Below are 26,133 nucleotides of genomic sequence, written 5' to 3'. Positions count from 1 at the left end.
TCACAGTAAACTAGATTCATCACGTTTGATCTAGATGAAACAGCAATGTGTTCTTATTTTACATGATTCCATTCTACCTACCTAGAACAGAACAGAAAACAGAAATCCTTTGAATGATCCATCAGTTGAATTGTGCACCTGCCGGATTCAGGTATGCTAGACTGAGTGCAAGGGAAGAGCTCCTTGATTGGCTAGAGGTGACAGGTGAAGAATGAGGACAGAGACTCAGAGAACATGGTGAAAGAATGGTCACAAAAACACACACGGAATTGTACGCAAAGCCTACACAGCCCAACCCTGACTCTTTTGGAAAAAGTTTCCTCAGAAGAAAGAAGCTTCGGCTTGAGCCGGAAGGCTGTGGGAGAGTTTGACAGTCAGGCAGAGGAGACACTGAATGGGTTTATGGGTTTAAGAAGGGTTTATACAGGAGAGGAGTTCAGAACCAAGCAATATGTTTGAGGAATGGCATGGAAGTTCCAAGCGGCTGAGGTAAGGAGTGAACGTGAAAAATCAATAGGAGGTGAGAAGTGAGGAGTGCAGGGGCTGAGCATCCCCCAAATAAGTAACAAGGGCGACGGGCTCTGAGATCTGCTGTCAAGAGAACACGGCTGGTGTTGGGGACTAGTTAGGCTTCTAGGTAAGGGACACAGAGATGCCGAGTCAGGGAAACAAGCACGTCAACAAGAGATGGAAGTGGTTATAAGTCATCTGAAACTGCACAGTCCCATGTAAAATCACAAACAGTTATTAGTTAGTGATACTGTCGGTCATAACTTGGAGTTTTTTTGTGACAGCTCCACCCACCCCAGCTTCATACACACGCTCTGATCAAACCATTGTCTGGTGTTGCCTCCACTGGGTGTGTGCTGCCATCACACACTCCCCTGTGATCGCCCCAGATTTGTGATGGAAGCCTGTTTGTGGCACAGGCTCATGTTTGCCTTTTTAAACATCATAAGCTCAGATCGCTGGCTTAGTTTTCTTTAGGTGTCTCCCAGCAGTTGATTAACTTTACTTTCAGCACAAAAGTGAACGCTGAAACACTTGGTGTGTAATTGGTACCACGGTGAATTTGAAGGATGTGGCTAAAGAAGCCAGCGATTTTATAGACTTCTCGCTTTGATGAAGGATTTGATGAACTTACCACTGCATTTTCCGCATTCCAGGCTGGGGATAAAATGGAATCCAAATCAAACTGCTTGGAATCTTCATTTTGAAGTACCTGTGAATAGACAGGTAAACATTGACAAACATACATATTTGGACTGCACAGTGTCTTAACATTTTGATCAAATATTTGTAGCTATGCTAAATCCATCAATGAGACAGCTGAGGAAATCATTTCTGGAAACTTTTTTACTGTTCTTCAGGGTTCCCCCCGGCAGGAAGCCACAGGAAATAATGTATTGTGGTGCCTATTTCCCTGCAGGATTTGGTGTGTCACTCATTGTGTGGAATTTTGCTTGCCAGCTGCCTGGAGTTCACATTTTTGTACTTGCCTTTTCCCCTCCAGGATAATTCGATGAAGTCAGTTCCTCAGAAAGACAAAAATGTCTTTTTATTTTTTTTTAAGGTCAGATTCCCCGGCCCCTCCCCCAGTGGAGAGCTGAAGTTGATTACAAAGAACAAATGTAAGTGGCCAGAATTATTTGGACAAATGAGAAAAGCCATGATTGCAATATGAAATAATCATTCAACGATGTTAATCATTTACAACACAAGCACTTTGGGTAGAGTGTTAATAAGGGTGGATCAGTTTCAGATGTGCTGAATTAAAATCTGGAATTGGGAAATGAAAACCTTTTTTTTTTTTTTTTTCTGAGAGAAATCCCCCATTTTAAAAATTAGGTTATGATTTCTGCCTGCCTCTCTCACTTCTCAGTATGGTTCCTTTATTAGAAGAGCGAGACATTTCCTCTGTTCTCAGATGGGAAAGCAGTGGAATCAATGTTTTTAAGAGTCAGAACTAATTCAACTTACATACCTGTCCCTCACTCCCCTCCTTTCTGAAAGCAAGTTTTCAGCCTTGTCTACACATTAAAATCAACTGGGGATTTTTTTTTTTTGAAGAAGAAGACGCTTTGCTGCTCTGGCTGGTATGGGCTGGAGCTTACCCGTGCTGAGGGCTGACTCTAACACCCGACAGAGTTCAGACCACTCATTGACCTCTCCTTTGGAAAGTTATCCCCAGGCTCCTTCAGAACCTGCGGAACCGGACGACCAATCCCCCACTTGGCCAGTGCTGCTGGATTGCTCCGCCAGCCCGGCGGCGCTGCTGTCTTCAAAATGAGGCCCTCCTGATGAAGGTGTGGCAGAAAATGAGACCCTCCCTCCATCTCTCTCTCTCTTTTTTTAAATCTTGTACCTTAATCATACTTATTTTAAAAATATTTAAAAGCCATATTTGTACGACAGCTTGGAAAGGGGGTAGACAGGCAGACATCCTTATGATTGCAAAGGTCCCCTCATCCTCTGTTTTGCGTGACAGCGGCTCAAATTCCAGCTTCTTGACACGTGCTGATTGTTGCTACAATCTCACCCAGAGTTTGCAAGGTGCTGGCGCTCTGCTCCAGAGCTGGGCTTTGCGGCTGACCGTTGATTGCAGCTTCTCTTGCCGGGCCTGTGCCTTCCCATTGATCCTGATATGACTTCATTCCCTGGTTCCTTTTCCTACCAAAACTTCCTCTCACCCTTCTAAGCTATTCTAAAATGTGCAAACCCTTTTTACAGTAACACAAGAAGAGGCTTCATATATAAATGTCTTCAAAATATCTTCTGGTATTTGGTGATACTAAGAAATAATTTTCTAAAAATATTTATTTTTATTGGAAAAGAAGGCAGATTTACAGAGAGAAGGAGAGACAGAAAGATCTTACATCTGCTGGTTCACTTCTGAAGTGGCTGCCATGGCCAGAGCTGAGGCGATTTGAAGCCAGGAGCTTCTTCCAGGTCTCCCATGTGGGTGCAGGGTCCCAAGGCTTTGGGCAATCTTCTACTGCTTTCCCAGGGCATAGGCAGGGAGCTGGATGGGAAGTGGAACAGCTGGGGCATGAACCGGTGCACATATGGGATGCCAGTGGTTACAGGCAAAGAATTAGCCAATTAAGCTATCGTACCAATTCTAGAAATTATTTTTTTTAAGATTTATTTATTTATTGGAAAGTCAGATATACAGAGAGGAGAGACAGAGAGGAAGATCTTCCGTCCAATGATTAACTCCCCAAGTGACCGCCAACGGCCGACGCTATGCTGATCCCAAGCCAGGATCCACAAACTTCTTTCAGGTCTCCCACGCCGGTGCAGGGTCCCAAGACTTTGGGCCGTCTTCGACTGCTTTCCCAGGCTACAGGCAGGGAGCTGGATGGGAAGTGGAGCAATGGGACCCGAACCAGCACCCCTACGAGAAGTGAGTGATTGCAGTCAGAGGATTAGTTTGTTGAGTCATGGTGCTGACGCCAGAAATGCTTAAAAATCTAATAGTAGAATGAGGAACTGATTAGAGGGTGGGTGTGGCATGATCAGACAGGATTTAATTGCTGAATTAGAATACAGAACAGGTGGAGGTCACAATTCTTACGTTTTTGATTTTTCACGATAAGAATCAAAAAAGTGTTTTGGACCATTTATGGCACATATATTTAGAAACAGCTCTCCCAGTTCCAAGACAAGGTGGGCACCACATACCCCCATCTCTTGATCATGAACAGTGTGTGTGTTTCAGCTGCTCCTTCCAGTCTCCTCTCCATCTCTTCCCTCCTCTCCACCATCACTCACCTTCGTCTCTGCTCTGCACACCCCCCACCCCCCAACCCCCGGGCTTCTCTCTCAAACTGGTCAGAATCCCTTCTTTGTTGTATCTTCCATTTGCCTTCGTGGTTTTCTTACCGAGTCCTTTGCTTCTCTGCCTCACCCGGAGACCCCGTCAGACAGCAAACAGCACACCAGCTTCACACGCTCGGGCTATCTTCTCACCTCACCAGCTAGTTTGGACAGGCAGCTGCCCTGACAATCCTGAACCTGCCCAGTTTCTCTCCCTGGGGCAGCATCACCAGGGCTGGAAAAGCAGCTGTCTTCACCTCCTGGCTTTGGCCCGAAGGTTCCTCTGGGTTCAGCTCACACGCTTTCTTTTTCTTTTCTTTATTTTATTTTTATTGGAAAGGTAGATTTGCAGAGAGGAGAGACAGAAAGATCTTCCATCTGCTCTTTCATTCCCCAAGTGACAGCAATTGTCAGAGCTGAGGTGATCCGAAGCCAGGAGCCAGGAGCTTCTTCCGGGTCTCCCATACAGGTGCGGAGTTCCAAGGCTTTGGGCCGTCCTCTGCTGCTTTCCCAGGCCACAGGCAGGGAGCTGGATGGGAAATGGGGCAGCCAGGACAGCTCCCAGTGCCCTAATGGGATCCCAGTGCTTGCAAGGTGAGGATTAGCCATTGAGCCATCGTGCTGGGCCCAGCTCACAAGCTTTCCAGAGGGAGTTTCAGATATTTGGGGATTGGGAGGTGACCTTTCTGCCCAATCCTGCCCAGCTCAGTGGAAACCACCTCATTCTCCACTGTCCTCATCTCATGAGAATGAAAAATTTAGATGCACATTTCAGGGTTTCTGTTGGGAGAATTCCTGGGGATGCCTTCTTGGTTTTTTTTACTTCTTTTAAATGTACGAGTTGCTTTGAAACTTTTTGTAGTTGTAACTGATCCCTGATATATAGTGAATTTTAGGGTTTTCCTGTTGCTTGGGCACACAGCAGCCGACCTGCATAAGCCATTATTGTTTTTTGCTAACACAGACACCACGTGGTTTATAGGTGAGGAAGGTGGCTCTCTCTCACTTCGATAGATTCACTGTCTCGGTTTTGGTGTTTTCCTAAAGACTTTCTGGTTCCCCGGTTCCCGGCATGGCTATTAGCTATTGCATCACCACTTCCCTCTCCCCTACTGCTCTGTGACCTAGCACGTGGACACGTGAAGAGTGTTGGTCGGGGGACAAGCTCACAGTGCAGGGCTGGCAGCTGCTTCGTTCTGACCTATAGTTCTGCCTGGCTGGGGAGGCTCGGGGAGGAGTGGGAACAGGGAGCTGGGGACAGACACCTCGCATTTACTGAACTTTACATCAGATATTCAAGATGTTTAAGTGATAGAAGAACTTTTGATATGCTTGGATTTTATGTGCAAGCTGCAGCCATTTTTCAGACACTTCCTAAAGTGAGAATTCTCTGATATTGAAGAGATAATCATTTATTGAGCATATTTGTCCAAGATTACTTTACAGCTCCTCAATTACACATTTCATGTAGTTCATATCTGGTTGATGTTCCAACTCAAATTTTCCCCCTATTTTTTGAAAAAACTGAGTTACAGAGAGAGACACATACAGAGAGAAAAAGAGACAGAGAGAGAGGGAAAGGAGATGTTCCATTCAAAGGTTCACATCCCAAATGACTGCAGTGGCTGGGACTGGGCTAGGCTGGAGCCAGGAGCCAGGAACTTCCTTTGGGTGAAAGTTTAGCCTATCATACCAGGCACCAGTCTCCGGAATTGACTCTAAAAATAAAATAAAATGAAAACAAGAGGGGGGAAAACAAAGCAAATAATAAAATAAAATTAGCACTTGAATGCCGGAGTCCGGCTCCAGCTGAGTTCGGAACTTGCAAAGGGTGCGTGGATGAGGCGCAAAGAAAGAGACCGACCACTAGGACTTCATCATCATAATGGACGATGCACAAAAGCTGTCTGCTTTATTTATACAGAATCAGTCAAACTCTGGCTCAGACTTTTTACCTCATGGTCAAGTGGGTGTTTCTAAAGATAACTCTGCCATTTGTTTCACCTAAGGCTAGGAAAAAGTTTTCAATAGATGGTGCATATTAATCAGTAACACATTCCTACCACAATTGCTCTATAGCTTGGTCTTGAGACAGTCAAGGAAGGAAGGACTTCACAGGAGGGACCTAAAAGATCAAAGAAAGAGGGAAAGAATAGATTCCACTACACCTGAAGACAGAACACCCTTGATTAGCATAGGATCAAAAGGGGAGTTAGCACCCTTGATTAGCATATTGCCACAGGATGCAGCCATAACAGCAATAACAGCTTTTTGGCTAAAAACGGCAGCAACAGCGACATCAGCTTCTAAGCTCCCATTGATATTTAACAGTAACTCTGCAGAGGCAGACAATGCCTAAATAGATTACAGGAATCTGAATGGGGTTGTCCGGTGTCCATGCAAAGGGAGGCAGAGCTGCATTCAGGTGGTTGTAGAGACATCCTCTGGGCCTTGCCACACAGCGGGAAGTTCCTTGTGGCCTTGCCTGCAAAGGAACAATACTCTTCACACCTTCCTGTATTCCACATCCATCACATGGACCCCAGCACTTGAAAGTGAATATTGATTTTTCAAATTTGAGAAAAGATTCATTTGAAAGAGAAAGAGATAGAGGGAAAAGTGAAGGAGAAAGGTTTTTGTGTTTTTCTGGCTCACTGCCCAAGTGGTTGCAATGGCAGGGACTGGTCCAGGCTGAAGCCAGGAGCCTGGACCTCCATCCTGCTCTTGCACATGGCATCCAAGCTCTCAGCTTTCCCTGCTTTCCCAGGAGCATTAGCGGGGAACCGGATCAGAAGTGCAGCAACCAGACTTGAACCAACAGATACATGAGTTGCCACCAACACAGGTAGTGGCTTAATCATCTGAGACTCAATGTTGCCCCCCCCCCAAAAAAAAGGTGAATTTTGACTAAAGGCTTCCATAAATGCATTTTTGGGAGGCTTAAGTTAATTCTAGATAACATTGATGCTGAGCTCATTAGGTGTAGATTAGTCAGATAAATAATTAAGACACTTTTCCACGTTTCAAGACCAATTGTAGCAGTGCAGCAAATTATTTGATATTTATCAGAGGAAACTTAGTTTGTGAATAAATAACAGTATTAACACGTATTGTTACTGTACTAATGGCATTCATTTTCTTAGTGCCTTTTTTTTCATATAACTCATACTTTTAAAGTTGTTAGGAAAATACGAACTTAAGAAGAGCATCTAACACAGTGTGAGTAATCAAAACTTATCTAGGAAGTGAGTTCTGTACATTTCAATGATACATACATGAGTTTTATTGCTGAAATGTAACCTCTCCATGTGATTAAAAGACTCATTTTGTACAGTGAGTCTTATCTTATTAAAAAAAAACAAAAGGATAGAATCAATCTCCTAAGTGGACTTAACCTATTATAACGGGATGGATTATTTGGTCTAATACAGCCTGATTTGGAGAAACTCTTTATTAGTCTTATTTTCAGCTACTGGGAAAATATCATTGGTTTTATTCAACTTCAGATATGTTTTCTCTCCCTCTATTAGTACCTGTAATACTATGGAATTTCTTGTATTTGATTTTTAAAAACTAGTCTTAAACTCCAAATAGGCCTGCCATTTAAAATGGTTGTAAGCAAGATAGTTTTGCAATGAGTAACCTTCATGCTTTTTGCACTGGGTTGAACAGAAAAAATGAATTTTAATTTTAAAAACTTGATTAATCTATGTGCAAAAAGTGCATTTGAATTTGACCTTAGTCTTTCAGAATGAAGCTTACTTTTCTTTTTTTTTAAAGATTTATTTTTATTATTATTATTATTTTTTTTTTTTAAAGATTTATTTTTATTATTTTTTCATTGGAAAGGCGGATATACAGAGAGGAGAGACAGAGAGGAAGATCTTCCGTCCGATGATTCACTCCCCAAGTGAGCGCAACGAGCCGATACTATGCCGATCCGAAGCCAGGAGCCTCTTCTGGGTCTCCCACACGGGTGCAGGGTCCCAAAGCTTTGGGCCGTCCTCTGCTGCTTTCCCAGGCCACAGGCAGGGAGCTGGAAGGGAAGCGGGGCTGCCGGGATTAGAACCGGCGCCCATATGGGATCCCGGGCGGGCAAGGTGAGGACCTTTAACCACTTGTGCCACCGCGCCGGGCCCATGAAGCTTACTTTTCAACAGAACTTATATCAGAATCTATTTGCACATACATATCTTTCCATGCGTTAACTAATTTAGTTTCATTGAAATTGAGGAAGAAAAAAATGTGGTGAAATTAGACTCTTACATCTCTTACTTTTCAGGTGCAAATCAAATTATGTACTGTATATATTTTCAACAATCATATCACCTTGTTTATTTAATGTGTCCAGTGAACAAAATCAAACTGGAAACCACAGCAAGGCCAGTGGGATGTGTTGAGTGACTTAGACCGGAGCTTTCCACAATGTGCTCCACAGAGTGCTGGCTCAGAGAATTAAAGCTGAACTGTGTTCAAGTCAAACAAGACCAGGGATAAAATATACAGGGTTCAAACTAATTTGAAAAATAAAACTGACCCAGGTTTTCTAAAAGCTGAGATCTGGGGAGCATTCTATATGCTACCCTGCCCTGTGAGTGGCCCAGTACTAGGGAAGGGGAGAAGATGTGTTTCTCGAACTGATATTTCAAGTTTGGAATCTTCTTCAGTAACTGTTGGCTTTAGAAAACTGCTCTGCCTTAGCAGTCGAGGACGGCCCAAAGCCTTGGGACCCTGTACCTGTGTGGGAGACACACAAGAAGCTCCTGGCTCCTGGCTTCAGATTAACTCAGTTCTGGCCATTGCAGTCACTTGGGGAGTGAACCAGTGGATGGAAGATCATTGTGTCTCTCCTCTCTGTAAATTTGCCTTTCCAATAAAAATAAATAAATCTTTTTTTTTAAGTGTTTATTTTTATTTTTTTTTAAAGATTTATTTTATTTTTATTGGAAAGGCGGATATACAGAGAGGAAGATCTTCCGTCCGATGATTCACTCCCCAAGTGAGCGCAATGGCCCATGCTATGCCCGTCCGAAGCCAGGAGCCTCTTCCGGGTCTCCCACGCAGGTGCAGGGTCCCAAAGCTTTGGGCCATCCTCGACTGCTTTCCCAGGCCACAGGCAGGGAGCTGGAAGGGAAGCGGGGCTGCCGGGATTAGAACCGGCGCCCATATGGGATCCCGGGCGTGCAAGGCGAGGACCTTAACCACTTGCGCCACCGTGCCGGGCCCACTTTTACATTTTTTTAAAGATTTTTTAAAAAAAATTTGAGACACAGAATAATAGAAAGTGCGGGAAAAACAAACAAAAAAGTTCCATCTGCTACTTTACTCCCCAAATGGCTGTAAAGGGTGGGGCTGGATCAAGCTGAAGCCAGGATCCTGGAATGCCATCCAACTCTCCCACATGGGAACCAGGGGCCAAGGATCTGAGCCATCCTTCACTGCTTTCCCACACCGTTAGCAGGAAACCAGATCAGAAGTAGAGCAGCTGGAGCTTGAGCTGGCATTCAACCCAGTGCACCAAAACACTGACTCTGCCTTTCTATTCTTCAGCTAGATCCCCCCAGTTTCTTCCTTCCTTCAAGAAATATGTATGAGCTCTGGAATGCATTTTGTGAATGAAATACAAGAGGAGAACATCCTGGTATTTGTACATTTGCCCTGGGCATTGGGGGCTTTGTAAAACTGTGTGATGCTCTGTTATTTCCGACATTCAAGAAACTGTGTGAAATGCTTCATTTATAAAGATTATGTCTCTTAACTCGTATAAATAGCAGTGTGTCACCAAACCACAGGGCTAGTCTGAGAGGTGCACTGTCAGCTGACTTTGTTGTATAAAAACCCCGGCATGTGTGGCACAGTGGGTTAAGCAGCTGCTGTTGACACTTGCCTCCTCTAAGGGAGTGTTGAGTTCCTGACACTCTGTTTCCAATCCAGCTCCTTGCTAATGCACATAGGAAGCCTGGATGATGGTTCAAGTATGTGAGTCCTTGCTATCCACATGAGAACTAGATGGATTTCCTGCCTTCTGGCATTGGCCTTTCCCACCTTTGGCTGCAACAGCCATTTGAGGTAGTAAACCAGTAGATGGAGAATCCTCCCCTGGACTCCCATCACTCCCTCTCTGTCACTACCTTTCAGATAAATAAGCAGATACATCTTACAGAACAACAGCAACTACAATACTACACTGTCCCTGGGCAATGCGGGTTTTTCTGCTCTACGGTAATGAGACTAGACTAGGTAGCACAGGATACACCTCTGTATTAGGCATCACTATTAGCTTTACGTTATGAATTAACCAACAAATTCGTAAATAAGTTGCTGAAAGTCATTCTACCATTCGTAAAGATTAGGACTGGAATCTTGAAGATTGGCACTAGACCCATAATAGCAGCATTATCTTGTAAATAGCATTTGGCTGACACTCAGTACAGCTGGATTCTAGTTAATTATTAATAGCAACCACATATCCAGTAAGATAGGCGTTATCACCCCTCATTTTAAAAGGTAGGGTTACTATGGTTTAGAGGGTTTACATTAACTACCAGGCCACACAACTTGAGTTTTAATCCAGGTCTGTGTGAGCTGAAGTCAAAGATTTAAACACTTGCAAATGCTCCTTCAGGCAGTTTGGAGTTTCATTTATTTGAATGGCCTGTGACTTTAGGTTCTGAGGTCCCAGCTTTGTCAACTGGAAAATGATATAACTGAGCTGCCTGGCAGCTGGGATGCCATCTTCTCCAGCGTCTGAGAGCCCTGGTCAATGTCTTCACCTGTCACTCAACTTCAGTACTTTGGGTTAGCTCCCTCAAATGAGAATAAAACTCATGACCTGGAGAGGCAGCTTATAAAGCGAGCATGGGGTGGCTCTCACCCAGCTGGAAACTTACAAAAAAGCAAGGTGGTGATGAACTCAAAGCTGAGCTCCTTACAGTGAAAGCATTGGACAAGAACGCTGGAGAAATGACCTTGACGTTTCAAGGCTGCTCAGACTGCCCGTGAGAATCATAGGGAAATAGTAAAGGATGTTGGCAGCTGGTGCATGTGGCAAGTGTGGCTGGAAATGGGATTCAGCGAAGAAAACCCAGGACGCAGAACATGGTCTAGAGAGACAACATTGTGTTGGGAGTAAAGGCAGAGACAAGTGGGTCAGCTGGGTGATCCTGATCAAGGCGGCTTCTCTGAAGTGGGAAAGATCACCTGCCATTTGGGGACATTTCCTGGGAAATGGTTTTGCAGAAAACCCAGGCTTCAGGACACAAATTGTTGGGAAAGCTTTTAGAGAGAAAAGATGCAGGTCATGTTTATATTACTAATTATGATCACATGTATTTGGGACTTTGGCAGGTGTAATTAGAAATTTGCCTTTCCAGTGTTTTCCTATCAGGGAGATCAAAGGATAAAAGATGCAAAAAGGGGCCCGGCGCGGTGGCGCAAGTGGTTAAAGGTCCTCGCCTTGCACGCCCGGGATCCCATATGGGTGCCGGTTCTAATCCCGGCAGCCCCGCTTCCCTTCCAGCTCCCTGCCTGTGGCCTGGGAAAGCAGTCGAGGACGGCCCAAAGCCTTGGGAACCTGCACCCGCGTGGGAGACCCGGAAGAGGATCCTGGCTTCGGATCGGCATAGCATCGGCCCGTTGCGCTCACTTGGGGAGTGAATCATCGGACGGAAGATCTTCCTCTCTGTATATCTGGCCTTTGCAATAAAAAAATAATAAAAATAAATCTTAAAAAAAAAAAGATGCAAAAAGGTAGGTTTCAAGGGAGTGAAAAAATAAAAGGTTTAGTTGGCACATGATAAAGAAAAAAAAAAAACCAAACAAACCCAAAAATCATAAAACTTTGTTGTACAATCCCTGCACAATACAATTGCAATTGAGTCTTAGGAAGGAAGGCCCCACTCCCAAATCCTGCAGCCCTACTTGCTTAACTGTCTCAGAAGTACTCAGGCAAAATTAGAAGAAGAAGTTGTCATAGACTCAGAAACATTCTTACTGTTAGTTATTTAAAAGGTTAGAGTTCTAGTTCATGCGATATTACAGTATTATTACGCGCAGCTAATGCCCGCAACCTGGTTCTTTACCGTGAGCTGAAAACACCAGACGCCAACGAAGTATCTGAAGTATCCTAGGAAGTTTATTCCAGTGGGGCAGGAACGGGAGGATGGGGGGGGAAGGGTGTGGGGGAGGGAAAGGGGGATGAGGAGAAGATGGGGGGGAGGGAAAGGGAGGCCGGAAGGAGAGGGGAGAGAGATCCACACCTGGGGGCCTTCCCCTCTGCAAGGTGTGCGGGGCAGGGATTGGGAGGGATTGAGGGCAGGCCCCAGGCGATTGGTGCCTGAGACTGTCACCAGCGATTGCCTAAGAATGATTGGTGAGTGGGCGGGGTTGGGAAGGGGCTGGAAGATTGGGGGTGGGATTCCAGGTGAAACGCAGTTACATCTGATTGGTGGATGGCTAGACCGCGCGAACTTCGTGAGCTGTGAGGAAGAGCAAATGGCGCCGGTCCAGGGTTCAGGGTAGGATATTCGAACTCCTTACACTTATACTGTAGTGCTTTGTCATGTTGTCAATGTGATAATATGTAGTTCTTTTTTTGGAAGGCTTCATATAGTCACATTTTAAAAATGTGGGTCTATAAATTAAAGATAGCCATTTCATTTAGCTTTCTGCCTAATTTTTTCCACAAAGAATGATGCTCATTTAGGCAAGGAAGTTTAACGTATTTTAGAGATGCTCCACACAAGCCAGTGAATGTAAAAAATAAAGCGACATATTGGCATGCAGAGAAGAGGCTAGAAAAATAAAACTTCCATTTCCAGGGTCCCAAAGACTATGAAATCAAGCTCTGAAAATCTGCCCCAAGCTAAGCAACCAATCTTCTTAGTCACAAACACGCAGTCCGTGTGGACAGCAACAGGAATAATAAGCTGGTTTAGGGTAAATAGTGACTTAATGTAAGATAGCTCTCCCGAGGCAAATGCAATCTTAATCTTAAGGTAGAAATTTGAGACACTTCACAAATGGTCAAACGTTTGGGGAACTCGGGTCAGGTAAAGAAGCATATATGGTACGGTGCCTGATATTCAGGAGATCTGCACTAAGTCTCCCCTTTTCTCTCTTTACTCCTAAGTGGTGAAATGTGTGTGCATCCTGCACCTTCTAATACTTTGGTTGTGCTATGAATTGGCAAGCAGGTAGTTAGGTTTAAGTACGCTGGAAGACTTACAGCTCCACAATATAATGTTATCTCTATCTCTAAAGTCCATATGTCCGTTTTCCCAGGACCAAGAGGGAGAGACACCATAAAAATATAGATGTTAAATTGTGTGGATCATTTCACACTTTTTAAGGTACCTCTCCTTAACTCACGAAAGCGGCTGAGAAGGGCTCACATAGTGGTATAGCTGGCTAATCCTCTGCCTACAGCACTAGCTATTTTATATGGGCACTGGTTCAAGTCCTGCTGCTCCAGTTCCCATCCAGCAACATGCCTATAGCCTGAGAAAGCAGCTGAGGATGGCCCAAAGCCTTAGGCACCTGCACCTACTTGGAAGACCAGAGGAAACTCCTCGCTCCTGGTTTCAGATCAGCTCAGCTCTGGCCATTGCAGCCATGGGAGATGGAAGACCTCTCGGTCTCTCCTGCTCTCTCTGTTTCATTAAAACCCAACTTTGAAATACAAATAAATAAATCTTTTAAACTGAAAAGAGAACGAGAACCAAGTAGAGGTATAGGGGAACCTCTTTGTGTCCAAGACCATAATTCGAAGTTGTGATTTGGTTTTGTTCTCTCTTTGGGCAATTCTCCAACCTGTTCGTGGTAAGCACTCCTCTGGGCTGGCGTACATTTGCACATGAATGCATGCGCATTGGCTCACCTTTCAAATAAAGCTTTTTCTCCCTTGGTGCTCCTTTACGTTTATCACTGCTCAGAATTCTCATTTCTGTGTGGGGCAAGAATCTGAAATAAGGATTAAAATACAAAAGGCACACCATTTTAATTAGATGAACATCAGACTTATTTAAAACTACGCTAGGAAAGAGAACAAACACTTGCAAAAGCAGAACAAGCTCTTTTAGGAACAGGGTAAACATACTAATTGAGCATTAGTTTCAATTTTTGTTTATTTGATGGAGAAGTAGTCAAGAGTCAGACAATTAAAAATTGGCCCAAAGTCATACAACTGCTAAAATGACAAAGTTGGAGTTAGTTTGTCTCTAACCCAAATTATGGTTTTTTTGTTTGTTTTTTTTTTTTGTTTTTTTTTTTAAGATTTATTTATTTTTATTGGAAAGTCAGAGAGGAAGATCCTACATCTGCTGATTTACTCCCCAAGTGGCCACACGGCTGGAGGTGAGCTGATCTGAAACCAGGAGCCAGGAGCTTCTTCTGGGTGTCCCATGTGGGTTTGGGGTCCCAAGGCTTCCGGGCGTCCTCAACTGCTTTCCCAGGCCACAAACATGAAGTTGGACGGGAAGTCGGGCCACCAGGGCACTAACTGGTGCCCATATGGGATCCTGGTACATGGAAGATGAGGACCTTAGCCACTATGCTACTGTGTGGGTCCCCTCAAATTATATTCTTTTTTTTTTTTTTAAAAGATTTATTTATTTATTGGAAAGTCAGATATACAGAGAGGAGGAGAGACAGAGAGGAAGATCTTCCATCCGATGATTCACTCCCCAAGTGAGCGCAACGGGTTGATGCTATGCCGATCCAGAGCCAGGATCCAGGAACTTCTTCTGGGTCTCCCGCGCAGGTGCAGGGTACCAAGGCTTTGGGCCATCCTCAACTGCTTTCCCAGGCCACAAGCAGGGAGCTGGATGGGAAGTGAAGCAGCCGGGATTAGAACCAGCGCCCATATGGGATCCCGGGCGCATTCAAGGTGAGGACTTTAGCTACTAGGCCACACTGCCGGGCCCTCAAATTATATTCTGTATAAAGCTATTCAATCCTAAAATTATTCATGCAAGTTATTAATGGATAGCTATAAGATGGGAGCCAGTCTAGGACCTGGCTTATTTGGTTTAAGTATAGAAACATTTCTTTCTCCTATCCCCTACATGTGTGTAAGTAAAATAATAATACTATTGTTATTCTTCTTGTGAAGACAGTAAGTTTAATTGCACGCAAAAACATGAACAAGGTGTGGTACAGGTATTCCATATAGGTGCCAGTTCAAGTCCTGGCTGAACCACTTCCCATCCAGCTCCCGACTAACGGTCTGGGAACGCAGCAGAGGAGGGCCCAAGCGAATGGGTCCTTGACCCCTGGGGGAGACCTGGTAGAACTCCTGACGTTAGCCTGCTCTAGCTCTGCTCGCTAAGGCTGTTTCGGTCTTTTCTCCCTCTGTAACTCACTCTTCTCTTCTTTCTTTCTTTCTCTCTCTTTCTTTCTTTCTTTCTTTCTTTCTTTCTTTCTTTCTTTCTTTCTTTCTTTCTTTCTTTCTTTCCTTCTTTCCTCCTTCCTTTCTTTCTTCCTTCCTTCCTCTCTCTCTCTCTTTCTCCCTCCCTTCCTAATTTATTTATTTTTATTGGAAAGGCGGATATACAGAGAGAAGGAGAGACAGAGAGCAAGAATTTACGTCCAATGATTCACTCCCCAAGAGACCGCAATAGCAGGTGCTGAGCCAACCTGAAACCAGGAGCCAGGAGCTCTTCTGGGTCTCCCACAGAGATGCAGGGTCCCAAGGCTTTGGGCCGTCCTCGACTGCTTTCCCAGGCCACAAGCAGGGAGCTGGATGGGAAGCAGGGCCACCAGGATTAGAACCCGCGTCCATATGGGATCCTGGTGCATTCAAAACAAGGACTTTAGCCGCTAGGCCGTGGCATTGGGCCCAAGTTTGCTTTTCAAATGAATAAATAAGCCTTAAAGAAAAAAAATGAGCAAGTAAAAAAAAGAAGAGTCATCAACTCCTGTCACCCAGAAATAGCTAGGATGCACATTTTTATGTATCTTTTTAATGCTTTTTTTCTATGCTGATACATTTCTCTATTAAATATCTATTGATTTTTTTAAAAGGCAAATTTGCAAAAAGGAGAGACAGAGAAAGATCTTCCAGCAGCTGGTTCGCTCCCCATGTGGCCACAATGGATGGAGCTGAGCCAATCTGAAGCCTGGAGCCAGGAGCTTCTTACAGGTCTCCCACAGGGTCCCAAGAACCTGGGCCATGCTCTGCTACTTTCCAGGCCGTAAGCAGGGTGCTGGATGGGCAGCGGAGCAGGTGGGACAAAAAGCAGTACCCTATGAGATGCTGACAATTGAAGGTGTAGGATTAACTTCCCACAGTGCTAACTCCAATGCTTTAATATATTTAATATATTTTAATAGATGTTAAACAAATAGAGATTTACAAAAGGGGATCATATTGTACATACTTTATTTACAAACTGACTCATGCTTATGTAAGTAAATTAAATATGAAAGAAATTTTTCAGCCTTATGATTATTAGGACTTGCTAATAAAATCTTGATGAACCCACTAGCATCAATAAATGTTATAATATTCACTAAATTTATTGAGGATGTCAGAAGAAGGACAAAACTAATTAGAATGTGAAATTTTATTTATACTTACTAAAATAATATTCATTAGTTGAATCATAATAGCCTAGTATCACACAAATTTGATTTCTACTGCTATTACCAATCCTGAAAGCCTAATTGTGTTTCCTTAGAAACTGAAAGGTTTTTTGTTTTTGTATTTTTTGCTTTTGTTTTTGAAGTTTTCTCTGTTTACTTGAAGGCCTGAAAGAGAATGAGCTTCCATATGCTGGTTCATTTCTCAAATGCTTGCAACAGTGGGGTCTGGAAAAGACCCCGACTCAATCCAGGGCTCACATGGGTGTCAGGGACCCCAAAACTTGAGGCATAACTTGTTGCTTCTCAGTCAGGAAGTTGAATTTGGGAGAACAGCCAGACTCAAACCCAGGCACTCCAGTAGCAATGGTGTCTTCATCCTCTTTGTCCAGAGGATGAGTTTTATGTACCTTCCACTAACAATAAACAGCGTCTGAATAACCTGCTTTTCACACATGATGAACTTCGGATTATCTCTTATGATTGCGTGAGCCTTAGCTGAGAGAAACAATATGCAGCAAACACTAAACGTGACCCACTGCACAGATGCGTCGCCAGGGTAATCTGCCCTGGAATCAGACAAGGTTTGCAGGCTAGAATGCATGTATCCATCTTGAAAGCTTTCCCGGTTCTGAAGATCCCTATCAGAATCAGGTATGTGAAAATCATCCTACCAGTCCCAAACCAATGGTCTCCAGGCAGGGTCTACCACACCGCTCGAGGCTCCCAGCATTACATCTGAGAAAACTGGTTTAGAATTCAGAGTCAGAAAAATATGTCTTGCCAAGGAACCTACATTCTTCCCCCTTTATTGTAATTCAGTGATATTACTCCCTGTTATTATTAACCTCTTTATTCCCAACCAGGAACCTGAAAGCCAAATTTGATGCTAAGAACACATTTTAATGCTCAGTATTAATATGTCCATATTTTCCATTTTGTATTTTTTATTTTTAAAATTTCCATTTTTTTAAAAAAGATTTATTTATTTTTATTGCAAAGTCAGATATCTAGAGAGGAGGAGAGACAGAGAGGAAGATCTTGCATAGGATGATTCACTCGCCAAGCAGCCACACTGGCTGGCGCTGAGTCAATCTGAAGCCAGGAGCCTGGAGCTCTTCCGGGTTTCCCACGCAGATTCAGGGTCCCAAGGCCTTGGGCTGTCCTCAACTGCTTTCCCAGGCCACAGGCAGGAAGCTGGATGGGAAGTGGGGCCACCAGGATTAGAACCAGGGCCATATCGGATCCCGGTGCGTTCAAGGTGAGGGCTTTAGCTGCTAGGTCATGGCAGTGGGCCCCAAATTTTCATTTTGTTATTCTCATTATTGTATGAGTGCATACATAAAACAATTCTTCCTTAAGTTTTGCTTTTCTGTTAACATGATGAAAACAAATGTCTCCTTTGTTAAATGCAGTGATCCACTTTATGATTATTTTTTTGTTGTTGAACTCGATTTACTCTGTGTGTGTGATTTTCATTTTTGTCTTGATCTTTGGAATTTAGAAAATGTGTCACACTATAGCTATTAGTGATTTTGCCTTAACGTTGGTGAAACTCCTTGTCCTGAGGACTGAGACTTCTCTTTGGTTCATATCAATTGTCTTGTATTATTTCTTGGATGATTGCTTTCCTTTCCTCTAACCTATAGAGATATTTGTTTCTTGGAAATGAACACTTTTCAGGTGACCAGTTCGTCTGGTTTGCCTGGAACTTGCCCAGTTCTAGCACAATGAGGATGGTGGATCAGCCTGCATTTAATCAAGCTGTGAGGTCTCTCAGACTTACAGTAGCAGAGGACTTTCATATCATGTTGAATCCATCATAGTCTGATATTTTTGAAAATAAAAATAAATAAAATTTAAAAATAAACGCAGAAAAGGACAAGCCCAAGTTTAGAAACCATTAGTTCCAACCTCATGCAATCCCTCTGTCACGTTGCTCTGGAATGTTTAAATGTTAACTCTCAACTTGTGTGGGTAGCTTGCAGCTCTGCTGTCACCCACTGGACCCGTCTTTGTTGGAGTAGCGCTGCTCTGGGGTTCCCCTGGTGTGCTCTGATAACCCTGGCACCATCTCCAGCCCGCATTCCGATCTCTGGCCCCTGCTACATTCCTCCTTTGCCTGGAGCTGAATGCTGCTTGAGGGCTAGGGAAGGAATGACGCCAGTGTTTCCTGCTGAGCAACCACTACACTGAGCTCCTTATGCTGTTGTGTTCACTGGGTTTTTTGGGGACCAGAAGAAATGGCAAGAAAATTTTAGCTGTGGTTGTTTGGAAGTAGGGTGGGATTGTGTCATCCTTCCTTGTTTTTTTTTTTTTTTGTACTTTTCAGAAATTCCTAACTCTTCTTTGCCTCATAGGTGTTAGGACTAGAAAAAGAATAAGCATTATTGTAACAACTGGTACCGCGGCATAAGCAGTATCGCCCTCATTGTGGTTTTCTACTGATTAAGGGGCCCCCTTTCCATTGTAGTTGAATTGTACCACGGAGGCCAGTTTGTGTGGGAAAGTTAAAAACTAGATAATCCTTGGTGTCCTTGAGGAATGAGCCTGTATTCTTACCCCATTTGGGTTGGGAAAACCATCAAGAGATGGTACTGAGTAATTTTAGAAATTGGCTGTAAATTTCCCCGTGAAGAGTAAAGTGTTTGTTTTTCAAAAGACCTGTGATATTGTTGAGTTTCCTAACCACCTCTGTGTTTCTCTGAAACTGGAATAACTGGAAGTGATCACTTACAGTATGAGTGATGGAGTCCTGACTTCCCCACCCAGACAACAGTGCTGTTTGGGAGTTAATCACTGCTTGAAAGTGACTGATCTGTAATGTACAATATGACCAATTTAGCAGCTAAGCAGTTTCATTGTGATCTTGGTGTGAGTGGAATTCCTGTCACTTATCCAACAGTTAAGTCATATTGCATAACTGTGGGGTGACATCACCGTGCGACAAGCTTATTGGCTGAAGGCAAGGGGGAAAAAAAAGTTTCCTGGACTATAAGCCTTTCCGGTATCTGACCGAACAACTTGTGCCGTTGTAGCAGTCCAGCCAAAGAGCAAAGTAAAAGTGTGATTTGAAGTGGCTAGCCTTAGCGTGTTGTCAGAAGCCCCGCTCGGAGGTATATGGGAAGATTTGCCAGTGTACCCAGTTATGAAGTTTCTTGTTTTTGGGTGGGACCAGTCATTAAGGTGTTGGGTGAGAACTGAGACAGCGATACAACCTTGTAAGGGCAGCATGCGATTTTCCTGAGAATTTTGCAAAGTCTGTCTTTAGAAGGGATCATTTTTAAAATGCGGTTCATCATCTGCTATACACATCGACACTGCAGGGATGGTCAGCTGGGACCCAGCTGAAAACCGTTTATGGCTTTAGCCTGGCTGATTTCCAAGGGAGCTGGTAGCCTGGCTTCACCACTACAGAATACACAAGCTTTAAATTTAAGTAGTTGTATAAAATATTCCCTTCAGAAATGCCTTGAAAGTCAGTTATGGCCGATTGGAATTTATGATAAGAATGGCTAACATTTATTATCCACTGAACACCATTGTTGCAATATACATTTATGAATTCATTCAGTCGTAGTAACTACTGTTACTATCCCCGATTCATACATGAGGGAACAGAGCTATGGAATCCACCTGCTGATGCAGAGGGAAGTTGGGATCTGAACCCAGACAGTTCTCTCCCCAACCCCCCAGGGCACATTCTTACCTCTGTCTTCTGCATGTTTTGTAACAACAACAACAAAATAATTACTATTCTTACTTCTTCCAACTACTGAATGCTGCTTACGTGACATGCTGTAAATTACAACCATTGTATCCTTGCATCAACTCTGTGAGACAGAAACTCTGCTGTTATTATCTCCATGGGACAGATAAGCAAAATGAGGCCCAGTGAAAGTCACATGCACAGTAGGTTACAAAACAAGGATCCAGCCCCCCTCGTCCCCCGCTAGAACCAGATCCTATGCTTTGAAGCACCACACTACAGTTTTTTCAATGGTGGTTGTTTACTGAATACCAACCGGTAGGTACTCCTCACAGTAATCCTGTGTGGTAGCTATTATTAATCCCAGTTTGTAGATGGGCAAAGGCATTTGAGGTTAAGTTGCCAGCTTGCAAGTGACAGAGCCAGGAGTCTTGCAGGTTCATCGGACTCCACATACCATACCACTTCTCAAAAAGCCCAAGCTCCAGTTCCCATTCTGGTGGCAGAAGGTAAAATTGGTAGGGACTGGTGTCTCAGCACTTTTGTCTTGGTCTGGGCATCACCAACGGGTAGAAACGTGCTAGATGTCCTGGATCTCAACAGTCACCCTCCCATGGGAGCACCCTCTCTTTGTGGATTCTGGGTGACCTCCTAAGTGTGGCCAGACTGCTCTCTCTCCAATTTCCTTTCTCTTTCCGTTCTCCGCAGTGTTTTCAAACTGCATTCCTCCGTCCTCCTTGGTTTAGCATAAAACCTCACACAAGCTCAGGCCTCTTGCCTTGTAAGTTTCCTTGCCACTCCTAAGCTTCTCTCTCTGTAGTACGTGCTCAATACTCTGGAATGTAGCCACTCATAACCATGACAGACATGTTCAAAGGGCTTGAGAAATGCATGTGATTAGTGAATTTCATTTTGTTAAAGAGGAAATGTATCAACACTGCCCATGTGTAACCTGCTAATTTCACAGTATGGGTGTGCTGTCTTCAAAAGCGTAATAGTTTTAAAAATCTGAGATTACAGTGAAAAGCAGAACCAGATTAAAAAGCAGATTGAAAAACAATTTCAATATGATAAAAATCTTTACCCCAGAGTTTTAAGGAATAAAAAACCCCTGTGGCTCATTTGAACTTATACTCTATTAAAAAGAATTAAATGTATCCATTGTTTCATGTAGGAAATATTTATTTTGGGGAGGTAGAGGACAAAAATATATGTGATATAACTTGCATGTGCTTAAAGGCTTAAGAATGTCAAATACCCCAAGAGTGAAACAAATTGTGAGATAGGGTTTTTCCAGTAAGGAAAGGAGAACTCCCCAGGGAGTGATCACAGAATCTTGAAGGAGGAGAGATTTGGCTGGAACTATAACTGGTAGAATTACAATAAGTTGAAATTGGACGTTAGGAAAAAGACAGTCCAGACAGGGAACTCGTCTGAGACAAAATGAGAAGATGAAGGCAGCAAGCCATGGATCCTGCTCCAGGGTACAGAGCCATTAAGTTTTATGAGAGTCTTCTGTAAGAATCTGCAAAGTCGGTTGATTATTTGTTCTGCCTGCCTATCACAGAATAGGATGCACTGGGAAAGTATGAGTCATTCTAAAATTAGAAAACTAAGCATCTTATCAAGTTGTCATGCTTTGAGGTGGCCATCTCCCAGGCACTGGAACCTCTTTTTACTAAGGCAAGGGGGCTCAACAGAGCCCAGCACGTACGCCCTTTTAAAACTCACATAACCCCGTGGCCATGAAGTCTGATTACTCCCGGGTCATCAGATCCCTTCAGTGGCCTCAGGTCCCCAGTCTGAGTTTATTTCCTGGAAAATGATGAAGTTGCCTGGATAAAAGAGCAGGTAGAAAATGAGCAGGGTTTTGTGGCTCTAATCAGCGTCTGCAATGAGATGAGATCTTTCTGGTTATTTGTTATTAAGTGCTTCGGGATGTGGTCTGGAGGGCATCATTCATTCATTCATTCATTCAGACTTTGAATGAGTCTCTACTGAGATTGTTGACCTCTGAGATGTTTCCAATGGTCCCTGCCTCCTGATCCGGGTGCCTTGTGTGGAGCCAGTGGAATATGGCAACAGTGATAGAGATTGTGAAAGAAATTATGCCTTGTCCTAGGCCCCACTCTTGGAGCAGTTGTTCTGGAGAAAGCCAGCTCACTCTCAGTGACCTATACAGAGACTCATTCAGTAAAATGCCCTCTGCCTTCAGCCGGAGAGAAGCAGGCTTTTTGTCAACAGTTTTGTGATAGATTCAACTGTCTTCGTCAGGTCTTTGGATGACTGCAACCCTGGCTGACATCTTGATTGGAACCTTGTGAATGACCTTGAGCCAAAACCACCCATCTGAATTGCTGTTGGATTCCTGACTCTCAGCAACTGCACTTATAATAATGTGTCTTGCCTACAGCTGCTAATATCAGCGTATCAGATTACATAGCAATAAGTAACAATTGTACCTGCTGTTTGTGTGTGCCTGTGCCACTTACTGGAAAACATGAAGCTTAGACATTGCCTTTGGGAAACTAACATGTCTTTGGAAAAAAACCTAAATGAAACCCAAACTCAAACCACACAAAGCCAGATATGTAAGTTCCTAATTATAACAGCACATCTACTGCAGGGGGCATTCCTACTGAGGGCTAGCAGAGGCAGAGTATAGAATAGTAAGTTTTATTTATAAGCCAAACAATGTTTACAAATAGATATTTGGAGGTTAGCCTTCTAGAAAAATCAGGACTTTTCTAGACAAATAAGAGAGAATAGCATGTGTTCAGTTCCATACAGTTATAGTCAAGGATGCAAGGGCTCCCTGCTATATACAAAGATGTGATACGCCATGGACAGACTTTAAAGCAGTAAATCAACAGAATCAGAAATACATGTTACACAGATAGCTGGTATGGGTTCATTACAAGGGTGTGGTGGGGCCAGAGGCAGGGACAGATGGAGGCATTTACAAAATAATCCTAGTTCTTTCCAGTCCCAACTGCTTATATTTAAACCAGTGAACTTCTGATATGATCATATCACTTGTATTTTTTGCATGAATCCTTTAAGACATTTTTATAAATAGTATCATTTTAAAATTGGTTAAATTATTTAAAAATAATTCCAGATTTATTAGGGATGCAAAAATAGTAGCTAGAATTCTTGTACTTTTTTGCTTTCAGCTTCCTCAAAGGTTGGCCTTTGATAGAATTGCAGCGCAGGTTTAAAAGTCAAAGCAAAAACATCGGTACAGCATTTTCAACTAACCTAGCAACCTTGCTCAGATTTCACCGAGTATCTGGTTACTATCGATTTCCTGGTCCAAAGTCAGGTTTTGCTTTCAGGTGTCTTGTCCCCTTCGTCTTAGTTAATCGGGAGTAACATCTCAACCCTCTCTTGTCTTTGTGACATTAATGTTGTTGAGGAGTACCACCTGGCTCATTTGTAGACTATGTACCAACGCGAGCTTCTCCTCAGGAGGAAGTCGGGCATTCTTGGCTGAGTACCACAGAAGTGATGTTACGTATTCTCAATGCCATTATGCTGAAAGTCATATAATATTGGTATGTTTTCTTATTGATGCTGTTAATCTTGATAAGTTGGTCAAGGTGTTTTTTTTTTTGATAAGTTTTTACAGTGTAGAATTATTATGATTTCCTTCATAACTAATAAGTATATTTTTGAGAAGCTGCTCTCACTTGTCAAACTCTTACTCAGTAACCTTGAAATTGCTAAAGCAAAATTAAACTATTGATGTCTGAAATAATGACTTTGGTATTTGCCACATGATGAAGAGTCACGTGACTTTTTTGCCTAAGAGTATAATTTTTTTCATTGGCCAATAAAGCTAAAAATCTCTTTCTGGATGCTTCTTTCTAGTGAGTACTTCATGACTATAGAAATCAGGAGAAGCCCATCTTAATCCTCAGAATCTGACCCAGTCTCCTTGTCAGATGCAACCACACGAACCAATCATGAAGAGTGTTCTTCCTAAAGTATTTCTTAGCGAGGCGTTTCCAATACCTTTTTCTGTTTCTCGGAAACAATTGTGACTTTAATCTTGAAGAGGTCAATGTGAGCAACATTCCTGAGCTATCCAGCTTTCCCATTGACTTTAACCTTCTCCTGGAGAAGGTGTTCAAAATTTCCAGAATTAAAAATTCCATCTTCCACAGGATGAGTGAAGTCCAAATGAGATCTCCAGGTTAACTTGTTGATTCTTTAGTCTTTCTGTGGCATCATCTTGACGGACCCAGATTTTTAATCGTGTTGTTTCGAGGCTGTTAAGCCTGTGTGTGGCTGGCTGTTGGCGCACATCGAGTTTGGCTGTTACTGGTGATGCCAGTCTCCCTGGAGTGCTAGCTAAGTCTTGGCTGCTCTGCTTCTGATTCAGCTCCCTGCTAGTATGTCTGGGAAAACACTGGAGGAAAGTCCAAGTGCTTGGGATCCTGCACCCAAGTGGGAAATCAGGACAGAGTCCTGGTTCCTGATTTTGTCCTGGCACAGCCCTGGCCATCGTGGCCCCCTTAGGGGTGAGCCTGCTGATGGAAATCTTTCTGTATTTTTTCTGTTTTTCCCTCTCTCTATCACTCTGCCTTTCGAATAGATAAAACAGATCTTTTAAAAAGCCTATTCACAAATTCTTTGGTGCTCTATCCTTAAAATAAAAGGAACTTTGCGGGCTGGCACTATTGTGTATCAGGGTAAAGTTGTCACCTGCCATGCCAGTATTCCTTATTGGTACTAGTTCAAATCCTGGTTTCTCCACTTCTGATCCAGCTCCCTGTTGATATGCCTGAGAAAGCAGCAGGAGATGGCCCAAGTGCTTGGGCCCTTGCACCTACAATGACCCAACTCCGGCTGTTGTGGCCATTTAGGGAGGGAAGCAGCAGATGGATGATCTCTGTCTCTCCACTCTGCCTCTACTCCCCACCTCCCCTAATAACTCTGCCTTCCAAGTAAATAAATCTTTAGAGAAAATAGCAAATGGAACTTAATCCCCTCTTCTTTGTGCAAGCTGTGCTTGGGGCATCTTTCAAAATAAATAGAATATGCCAGGACCGGCATGATGGGCTAGTGGCTAAATTCTTGCCTTATATCCACCAGGATCCCATATGGGTACCAGTTTGTATCTTGTCTGCTCCTTTTTCCATCCAGCTCCCTGCTAGTGGTCTGGGAAAGCAGTAGAGCACAGTCCAAAGACTTGGGTTGCAGTACCCATGTGGGAGACATGGAAGAATCTCCTGGCTCTTGGCTTTGGATGGGCTCATCTCTGGCTGTTGCAGCTACTTTGAAAGTGAATCAACAGACAGATCTTCCTCTGTGTCTCCTTATCTCTGTAAGTCTAGCTTTCAGTAATAAAAAAAAAAAAGAGAGAGAGAGAGAGAGAGAGAGAGAGAGAACACACCTGACATGATATCCAAGGCCAGATCATGAGAGACTTGGGGTTCATTTTTGGGAAATCAATAGATGTATCATGAGAATGGTCAGGGCAGCCCCGTGGAGGTGTTCTGTGGCCAGGCACCAAGGCCTCCTGCCAACAGCCAGTGTTGACCTGTGGGCACGTACACTGAATGCCTTAGAAGTGAACACTGTGGCTCTGGGTAAGCCTCTTGCTGATTGCATTCCTGGCAGACATCTTGATGCAACCTCAGGAGACTGAGCCAGAACTGTCCAGTGAAGGCACGCCCAGATTCCTGACCCACACAAATGGGTGTGTGAGACAATTAATGTTTAGTGTTTTAAGTCACTCTGTTTTGTTAATTTGTGATGCAGAAGGAATTGATGAATCCACACTGATGGATAGGAAAGGCATCAAGAGAAGCGAAGCCTAAGACAGAAGATGTACTCACTTGTTCCTTCCCTTATTTGTCCAAACCCACTGGGTAGGCATATGAATTAAAATGATAGTGAACGCCTACTTTTTACCAGAAGCTAAAATTAAAGAGTCTAATAGTATCCTGTGTCTCACACATTGCTGGTTAGAACATAAATTGGTCCAGTTATTCAGAAAGTTGTTTGGCACTACCTAG

At 43.4% G+C, this 26,133-nt stretch overlaps 1 pseudogene; it reads right to left on the bottom strand.

Moving 5' to 3' along the window:
• On the bottom strand, positions 1 to 24,343 carry LOC121152709 (annotated as a pseudogene).
• Between the last annotated feature and the right edge of the window lie 1,790 nt (positions 24,344 to 26,133).

This window comes from Ochotona curzoniae, unplaced genomic scaffold, assembly GCF_017591425.1.
Source record: "Ochotona curzoniae isolate NIBS_2020 unplaced genomic scaffold, NIBS_Ocur_1.0 contig_2599, whole genome shotgun sequence".
NCBI classification, from domain to species: Eukaryota; Metazoa; Chordata; class Mammalia; order Lagomorpha; family Ochotonidae; genus Ochotona; species Ochotona curzoniae.
Note: the sequence above shows the minus strand (reverse complement) of the source record. Positions and strands in the feature narration are given on the sequence as shown.